This window comes from Egretta garzetta, unplaced genomic scaffold (assembly GCF_000687185.1).
Source record: "Egretta garzetta isolate BGI_Z169 unplaced genomic scaffold, ASM68718v1 scaffold446, whole genome shotgun sequence".
Taxonomy (NCBI): Eukaryota; Metazoa; Chordata; class Aves; order Pelecaniformes; family Ardeidae; genus Egretta; species Egretta garzetta.
Genome location: NW_009260023.1, coordinates 1 through 10,401, shown reverse-complemented (window position 1 = coordinate 10,401; position 10,401 = coordinate 1).

Here is a 10,401-nt window from a genome sequence, read left to right as displayed (position 1 = left end):
GCATTACTGGGTTGTGCCAAACAACAGGATGTTTAAGCTTTTGCTCAAGCTTGAGAGAGTTGACACAGCTACCAGCTTTATCTGATCTGTTGAGAGGATCCATATTCACAACTGGTCTGCAACCAAAGGGACCAGAGCTCATTCCCTGCTGTCACTGCACTGAAGCTGGGGAGGAGCATAAGTTACGCTTGGATGTTCATGCATATAAAGTTTATTGTAAAATCTGGAGCGATCTCCCTGGCCTTAAATACTGACCATCTGCAGTGGGACCCCTTCCCAGGCATAGTACACAGCTTTGAGACTCATTTTTACAAGACTGCCTAGAAAAGAACATATAAAAGAAATTAAATTGCATATACCTGTATTTCAGCAAGGGGCTTACCACAATTCAAAGAAATAATGGGGGTGGGAGGACGACACCTGTGAAGCACAGAGGACTGCTTTCATGTCTAATGATGGCCATAAGCAAAGCACCAAAGCGGTGCCACATTTAGATGTCAGAAAAGTAGTGAGGCCACGTCAAAAGGCCTGTAATCCTCATCATAATGGGGATGTGAGCCTCCGAGGCACATATGTTTTAGACTAGGCACTCTCTCTTTTCCTCTCTTCCTATATAGGTATATATATCATGGTACATAGGAATGGTTTTGTACACATATCTCACATTCTGGCATTGACCAACTGAAAACATAGACTAGTAAGAAATAACTTCTCTGATAACAGAATTGCTTTTAATATTCAATCTTACTAGGCAGCAAAACCCCAGGTTGTCTAGCAAATATTACGACAAAGATGTTATTTTAAAGTAATAATAGATGCAGTCTCTTTTTCCAATTATAACCACAAGGACACAATTTATTCTACTCTTCCAAACACATGTCTTCATAAGAATAATGTCCTTTATACTTTGGCATTTTATTGCTGGCACTCTGGGTATTTATCATTTTCAGGAAAAGTGACAGGCAGAAGGCCTGCATACAAATATTCAAATTTTATCTGCATGATGTTTACGGGGGAAGAGCTGTACAATATATGTGGAACTTTTGTTATTTTTTTCCCTATTGTGAAATACAAACATACAGGAATCCAGTTAACTGTTGGTTACGCATCCTTGTCCTAAGTATAATGGCAAAGGTGACATCTGAATTTTTAGCTAAAAAATTAAATAATTACATTACGATCATAGTAGTCTTTACTTTTAACATTCAACAAATGCCAAATTCGGTGAAAATTGATTGCAATGTGAGTGAGCCTACCTTGGTATAAAAAGAAAAACCCCCAAGGATTAGTGTACCTGATTAAATAAAAGATTGAACGGAATAAACTCAGAATGGAAACAATGAAAGAGATATGAATACAGAAAGAGCATGCTGAATGAGAGTAAATTATGCAAGCATAGAGGAAAAAATGCCACTCTGCTCACTTTCTTTGTCTCATTATAGACTCGGAGAGAATTTTGAACACAGTAAGAGGATGCTGTTGGTCCAAGGTACACTGAGCTGTACCAGAAAGGTTGCCGTCTTTCCTGTGAAGAAAGTGAAGGCTCCTTACACTGAGTGAGCCGAGTGTTCATGGAGGATGCTGGACTCAAGAGTGAAGCCATCTTTAGTCGGTTCATGGTCAAAGTTACAGAAACTGCTGATGATCTGGTTTCTCCACTGCCACTATCACACAAACTTGGTTTAATGGATCCCATGCTGGAGTGAAAACAGCTCTTCATTGCCAGTCATCAGTCAAGAATATCTGTCAATTGGATCAGCTTGTGTTAAACTGTGGGTGACTCAAGCAAGCCAGAATATCTTGGTAGTTTCATTTTGCACTAAGGATCATTTCTGAATTACCTCTTCAAACAACAGTATTGCATCTTTATGAAGCAATACAATTACCTATACGAACCCCCATTGTTACACAAGACCTTTTTTAGCTGTTTAGAAATGTGACATTTGAGAGTAAAGTTTCATAACATAGGAGCTGTAGTAATAAGACTAGTTTTAAGCCTCAATTAGCTTTAATTAAGACTAATTTGCCCTGACTACTTGTTCCCTATACAGCACTGTATCACCCCTTGACATGTGCTGCTATGACCTGATTTAAATCAGGTTAATTAAATGACCCAGGCTGAAAACCAACTCTTTAGGCAGGATTTTTTTTTGTTTGGATCAAAGATCATTTTCTTGACATATTTAATAGGACAGCCCACAAGAAGTTAACTCGACTGACACGGGGGCATGCTGAATCCTAGAGACCAGAATATGCAGCCAGAGGAAGGAAACAACTTACGCCAAAACCATTAAAAACATTTTCTGCAGTGCAGACTTACAACCTAAGATTCTCTCTCTCGTTAAATCAGTGTCTGTCCACACTTACTAAATATAAATTCTCAGTGCTCTGGGAAACCAAGAAAAGAGATTAACTGATTTCAGGCGCAAGCTGGAAGCTACAGAACGTGTCCCCAGATCCTTGCCTCCACAGTAGGTGATTTCAGACGGAAAATGCCATCTGTGCAGTGCAACTGCCCCAAAGCTTGGAGGTCAGTTCCCAGCAAGAGATGGACTCAAACTGCCTCCAAAGTTTCCAGTTTCCTTTTTGCAAGACCTTTATCAGCATTACCTCTAACCTAGCTCATCGTGAATCAAAACTGAAAAAAGTGAAGACATTTTATGTGCCAGCTAGAGCAACTACTGATATTGCTCCAAACAGCAATTCTTCCTTATTGAAGAAAGGATGAAATACAATCAGCAACAGAGCAGCGCAATGCGCTTGCTCCCTGGCCTCCCCACCGCAGGAGCAATACCAATGTTTTGCACTTGCCAAAGCAGCAATTCAATCCCATTTGCCCCTTTCTTCTGTAAACCGCTCTCCTCCATTTTGAGCAACTCTGCTCCCTCCTGCATCTGGGGAAACAACCACCTACTTGCCCTTAAAAAATGAAGCAGCCGCCTTATTCCCATTTGTTCAGATGCAGGTTCTAAACTAATTTTCTTTTGTCTCTTCTTTTTTTTTATATAAAATTGACATTCGCATCCCTTTTCTGGGCACGTTTGGCATACTGGCGCAGGCAGCAGAGGGATTTGGGCTGACAAGAGCAGCTGATGGATTCAGCCCCCGGGCAGTGCGTCAGGTCTACAGCAAGGAGTACCCTCTGCCCCTTTCCCCCCAGCATTTACGTATCCAAGGACCAATGTGAATACCCATCGATGGATTGTTCTGCTTTGCTCTGGTCCTCTGTTTGATCTCAAAACTTATACATATTTCACTGAATAGGAGAATTATTACATCAGTGATGACCCAGCCAGACATCACAAAGACAGCAAATTCATTTGTGCTCAGCTGTTCTGTTTAAGATTCTGCACAAGCCCTTTCATGCTTTGATAAAGTCATAGTTCACAGCTGTATCATAACTCTAAATATGACCCTTTAATGACATTGCCATCAGGAGATATGACATTTTTTGCCAGCTGCCGGTGGAATTTTTTGCTATATCTATTTGATAGAAAGATTAGATAGATATTGGAGAGTATATATAGAAAATACTATCAGCACTCAATCTGGAGCTAAAGGGAGCTTCAGGCACATGACACTCAGGTTATTTTCAAACTAATGGAATTTAGCATCCTCCTCAACCTAACAACTGTATTCAAAGAGTCAGCCACGACGTCTTTGTCACATCATCAGCATTGTTGAACATCAGCCCAAGTTTTTTCTTCTTTTGATTTTCTTTTCCTTTTCTTTTTTTTCTTCTCTCCTGTTCTGGGCAAACATGCTTTAGATCAATAAAATCTCCATTTCGCGTCTTCATGAGATCATTCCTTATTTTAAAAGGGTCTTAGTGAACAAGCTATTTTAAAGAAACAAACCCCAAAACCGTCCATCATTCCAACTGAGTAGGTAGTTTTGCTATGAGACACATTTTCAAATAAAATATTTGGGAAAAATCACACCCTTGTGCAACTTAGAATATTCAGCCACTAACAAAAAACCTCACAAGCTCTGAGCATCTTAAAATTCAGAATAATAGCACAATATTCTTTTCTATTAAAAAAAAGTTCCTGCCCCCTCCTGACCTGCTTTCATTAAAATAAATGTGAGCATATATGTATATTTTATACGTGTGTGTGTGTGTATATATATGCATCTGTAGGTTGGAGACTACCCTTTCCTTCTTCCAGTGCTTTCTACCTTTGCTCCCTATTGTTTGTGTGAGAGCTGACACGAATCCATGGATTTGCTCCTACACTAGGTGGTACACCAGCGTACTCTGGAAACAGTTTTGTTAGTGACAGTACAGGGTTACACAAGGAAAACAGGCTGGAAGATTACATGGAGTGCAAGGCCATTAAGAGAACAATCTTCTTCCCCCGTGATGGGAGATGGGCCCGTGACATAGAGCAGAGCTCCAAACCAGAATTCAGAAGTTGCCCAAAAGTTAGTCTGGGTGCAACCCCAGTAGAGAAATATGTACCAGCAGCAGAGAGCACACGCTTATGACAACTTCCATGCAATCCAGGCGTGCTCTGGTGACATCTGTGATCTCAGTGCAGGCCATGACGAAAATGCCTTCAAAAAGCCAATTTTTTACTCCTGACAACTGGAGAATTTCAGAGGTTCATATATCCAAATTATACTAATATATTCCTACCACATCCTTTCATTTGGGGAAAACTCAGACTGTTTGAACAAATATTTAATTAAGCCTCATATGGCACAGCAGGGAAAAATAGTTTTAATGATATCCTGTGGTCAAAAAAATCAAAATTTGCTGACAGTCACCTCACAGTGGTGCCCAAGCTTTACACTTTTTCTTTTGTACAGATAAGAGAGTTATGTTTAGCAATAGTTGACAAAACCTGACCTTTCTTGGTCATATCTCACAACACTGGAACACCTCCAGAATGAAGCATGTCAGCTGTTGGAGAGCATGCAGCAACCCTGTGTGATGGGGTTCAGGACTGGAAGCAGTCAACAGGTAAACATGTGAGGAGAAGATACGCAGTTACCTCCGCCAGCACCTGGATAAGTGACTACCAGCATCTATACTTCTGCAATACTATGGTCTAAGATCTACCAGCAGCAGCAATGACCTTAATGTAACCAATTTTCAAAGGTTTAAAATGACATTTTTTTCAAGGGCCCAAGACTTCACTTACGTCAATATTTTGACAAGGTTAAAATGAGAAGCTGGATATAATTGCTTAGAAGTTTCATGTATGTGTCTGTGTGTTTAGGTAAATTTTCCAGTACCCAGAGATTTCTGGTCAGCCTTTGGTTACAGAAATCAAGCTTTTCCTGCTAGACAAACTGGTTTTGGTAAACTTTAATCCCAAACTGCAATGAATAGGGAAATTCTCAGTATGGCCCTGCCCTTTTACAACTAGAGACGTTATATCTCTTGTCCCTAATGTCATTGCATCATTTGCAGACTGATATAAACCAGTGTATTTTCAGCATCTCCCTTTAGAGGGATTTGAATATCCAGAGGAGGAATGTGCTGGGAATTCATAATGAGATTCTGTAGGAAATGGAGATGTGTCCTGATGGAATGGAAATCAAGATCTTGATGTAATCAAATCAACTTAGTAACAACTGTTTTGGACTTTTCATGCTAACAAGGGTTTTTCCAGATTGCTCCTTCAGCAACTTTGCCAGAACTTGAAAAGAAATGTGGTGCTGATGAGATAGCAATTATCAAAGAAATACTGTCATTGGCCCAGTCAGTCTGTTGTTACAAATTATAAAAATTGATTTTAGCCAAGTTCAAATAGCTCTTTTATTTTCAGCTGTCAGTGAGTACACATTTTAGAAGTATCTCTAGTAAAAGTAAATTAAGAGTTCCTTCTTTTTAAATGGCTGAATGTGTTTCAGGAGCCCAGGTAAGGAAACACATTCATACATACACTTATATTTGATATTACTTTCAAAGGGCTAAAAGGAGCAGCAATATTTCTTAGCAGGTAGCTGCAGGTTAAAGAAGAATAAGGAAAAAAAATCCTTTTAATGAACCGAGAATTAATTGAAGACTAAGAAAGTACATATTCCCTAAATTAATAAATTTCACAAAACCATAATTTGATATCATACATGATGTCTCCAAGTATTTCTCTGACATGTACACATTCGTCAAATTATATCAGCCTTTAGATTTTTATTCCATTAAGAAGTAGGAGGAAAACTTCACCTTTGAACATGACAAATGTCACTGTAAGCAAAACCAGACAATGACGGATCGCTCAGCCAGAGAGTCTTCTCCTGCTTCATTCCCATCATCTGTACCGCAACAGCAGAAATAGTTATAGAACTGACCAGGAAAAGCCATGAACCATGCAGGTGTGAGTGCCTAATGCACTAAAAATGTCCTTTGGGAGACAGAATTATCTACATACAGATATAATGTAATCGTGTAGCCAAGCTTAAGATAATTGCTTTTGCAAATACAAACTGCAAATTCATCATACTCTTAGCAAAAGCAAGCAAAGAACAACACACATGTGCTTGGGACACTGCAAAGACATCTTTCCTGCACTCACATGCATGGCATCTGCTGCGTAATTTTCAGATGTTAACATTAAGTCACAAATACCATTCCCAGCACGGAGATACCTGATAACAAGAGAATTGCCTGGAGACATCCAGGCATGAACCCCCATACGAAAACCAACGTGGCACATCAGACTGCTTACATCAATTCCAGATACGTTATTATTCATGATACCTAGATACACTTTGGCACATAGTTCCATATCAGTTTTAGCCAACACGTCAACATCATATAAAGGAAAATGAAAGATTAAATTTTCATTTAAACTTTTGGGGATTTTTTTTTTCCCCTATAAGTATCCCAAAGAGATGATTTTCATTATTATTGAAAGACAGAACAAAACAGGGCAACATTTTAGCAGTCAGCTTTGTCTCTGCCCGCTAATTTCCTTTATACTAAAAGCCAGACAGCAAAACCAAAATGGAACAATGCTGTAAATTTACATAGCCAGAATTTTCAGACTTTTTACCCGTTATTGCTATGTTCACCATTAACCAAATTAATCCCAATTTTAAAGAGCTTTTAAGAGCAGCAAGGAGTACTTGATTTATCTGTTGTTCGCTCTCCCATTTATTAACCTTATCGTTTCATTCTTCTGCAGTTTACTAGCAGTAAACAAATCCCACGTGAAAGCAAATAAAATACTTCTTTTGTAATGTTAATGCTACTGTCTTTATAAATCTAAGATTCCAGCCACAGCCTTAGCTCCTTACTGGCTTTGATTTACGAGTGGGCTGACCTGGGCCTAACCCTGTCAGCTTTAGTTCTGAGACAGTCCTTAGGATTACGGGTCTCTGATCTGGCAAATTCCTGAGAGGAAAAAATTTAACTGAGGAAGGTTCTCTCTGACAAGTGATAAAGCCCCATTCTTTTCAGGTTGTACTAGAGACGGGGTTGTGGGCAGAATTAATTGAGGGAGACACAGGGACACTTAAAAAAAAAAAAACAAACATGAAAGAAAAAAGAAGAGACGACAGAGTTTATGGGAGAATTACTGAAAAGGAAAGAAGGAAGGGTTGAAGGGAAGCAATCAATTCCCATTTATAAGGTAGGGAGCCTAGCAAACTAATTAGCATTAGAGCCAGATCAATTTTCTTACACAAAGTATTTTATGAGATTGTTACATGACAGTATACTAATTAAAACTGATTGGCCTAATAGCAATATTTCTTAGCAGGTAGCTGCAGGTTAAAGAAGAATAAGGAAAAAAAATCCTTTTAATGAACCGAGAATTAATTGAAGACTAAGAAAGTACATATTCCCTAAATTAATAAATTTCACAAAACCATAATTTGATATCATACATGATGTCTCCAAGTATTTCTCTGACATGTACACATTCGTCAAATTATATCAGCCTTTAGATTTTTATTCCATTAAGAAGTAGGAGGAAAACTTCACCTTTGAACATGACAAATGTCACTGTAAGCAAAACCAGACAATGACGGATCGCTCAGCCAGAGAGTCTTCTCCTGCTTCATTCCCATCATCTGTACCGCAACAGCAGAAATAGTTATAGAACTGACCAGGAAAAGCCATGAACCATGCAGGTGTGAGTGCCTAATGCACTAAAAATGTCCTTTGGGAGACAGAATTATCTACATACAGATATAATGTAATCGTGTAGCCAAGCTTAAGATAATTGCTTTTGCAAATACAAACTGCAAATTCATCATACTCTTAGCAAAAGCAAGCAAAGAACAACACACATGTGCTTGGGACACTGCAAAGACATCTTTCCTGCACTCACATGCATGGCATCTGCTGCGTAATTTTCAGATGTTAACATTAAGTCACAAATACCATTCCCAGCACGGAGATACCTGATAACAAGAGAATTGCCTGGAGACATCCAGGCATGAACCCCCATACGAAAACCAACGTGGCACATCAGACTGCTTACATCAATTCCAGATACGTTATTATTCATGATACCTAGATACACTTTGGCACATAGTTCCATATCAGTTTTAGCCAACACGTCAACATCATATAAAGGAAAATGAAAGATTAAATTTTCATTTAAACTTTTGGGGATTTTTTTTTTCCCCTATAAGTATCCCAAAGAGATGATTTTCATTATTATTGAAAGACAGAACAAAACAGGGCAACATTTTAGCAGTCAGCTTTGTCTCTGCCCGCTAATTTCCTTTATACTAAAAGCCAGACAGCAAAACCAAAATGGAACAATGCTGTAAATTTACATAGCCAGAATTTTCAGACTTTTTACCCGTTATTGCTATGTTCACCATTAACCAAATTAATCCCAATTTTAAAGAGCTTTTAAGAGCAGCAAGGAGTACTTGATTTATCTGTTGTTCGCTCTCCCATTTATTAACCTTATCGTTTCATTCTTCTGCAGTTTACTAGCAGTAAACAAATCCCACGTGAAAGCAAATAAAATACTTCTTTTGTAATGTTAATGCTACTGTCTTTATAAATCTAAGATTCCAGCCACAGCCTTAGCTCCTTACTGGCTTTGATTTACGAGTGGGCTGACCTGGGCCTAACCCTGTCAGCTTTAGTTCTGAGACAGTCCTTAGGATTACGGGTCTCTGATCTGGCAAATTCCTGAGAGGAAAAAATTTAACTGAGGAAGGTTCTCTCTGACAAGTGATAAAGCCCCATTCTTTTCAGGTTGTACTAGAGACGGGGTTGTGGGCAGAATTAATTGAGGGAGACACAGGGACACTTAAAAAAAAAAAAACAAACATGAAAGAAAAAAGAAGAGACTACAGAGTTTATGGGAGAATTACTGAAAAGGAAAGAAGGAAGGGTTGAAGGGAAGCAATCAATTCCCATTTATAAGGTAGGGAGCCTAGCAAACTAATTAGCATTAGAGCCAGATCAATTTTCTTACACAAAGTATTTTATGAGATTGTTACATGACAGTATACTAATTAAAACTGATTGGCCTAATTAGAGCAGCATTAATAACATAGCAGGCAGTGGCAGCAGCACCGCTTAGTCCGTGATGTACTTTGAAGATAAAGATACACGAGAGTCACCACAGACATCCCTTGTTTTAACATAACATTTTGTTTTGCAGCGAGCCAACGGCATGTCTGTGGTCACGCGTTGGTGAATAGCTTGCTGCTTTTCTGCAGTGGAAGAACAGGAAGAAAAATGGCAAACTAGCCAATATAAAAGGACAGACAAATTGCGAACTGAAAAAAAACATTGTGTTAGAAAAGCAATTAGTGAGAAACAAATACAAAGCAGGGGCCTGGTTCTCCCATGTCCTGAACCTTGTGAAGCAATTTACTGGGAAATCACCCCAGCAATGCTTCACCCAGGCTTTGCTATCACATAAAAGACTTCATGCAATGCAAGGTAGCAGAGAAATAAACTGCCCAGCTCAGCAAATTACAGCTGTGGAGCCTACAAACACTGATCGGTCTACAAGCTTTCAGGCTTCCCCCAGGGGTTTACAGAATAACCAGTATTTCCCAAGGTTGTTCATGAGAAGTTGCCCAGATTAAAGTTCTGATGAGACCTTTCCTTTCTAAGGACTTTTTCTGAACATGAAGAAATCAGGAAAACATGCCTTTTAAGGAGAACACTACACAGTATATGCAATCCTGGTTTTATCCTTTGAGAAAATGAGTGAGATTTCATAAAAAGCATGTTTCTAATTTGTGTGTGAATAGCAGCGAACAGCTGTGTGAATGAACAAACAACCTTCAACAAGTATTTGAATGAAGACAAGCCATCAAATAACTGTACAAACAAAAAGCTATTTAAGTACATAGAAGGAAACAAACCCATTATTAAACAAGTTCAAAGTGAAGAGCTGTTCAGAAATGAGTGGAATATTCCCCAATGGTATTTTGGAGCATTTGCCCACTTCTGTTTGCCATTTACAC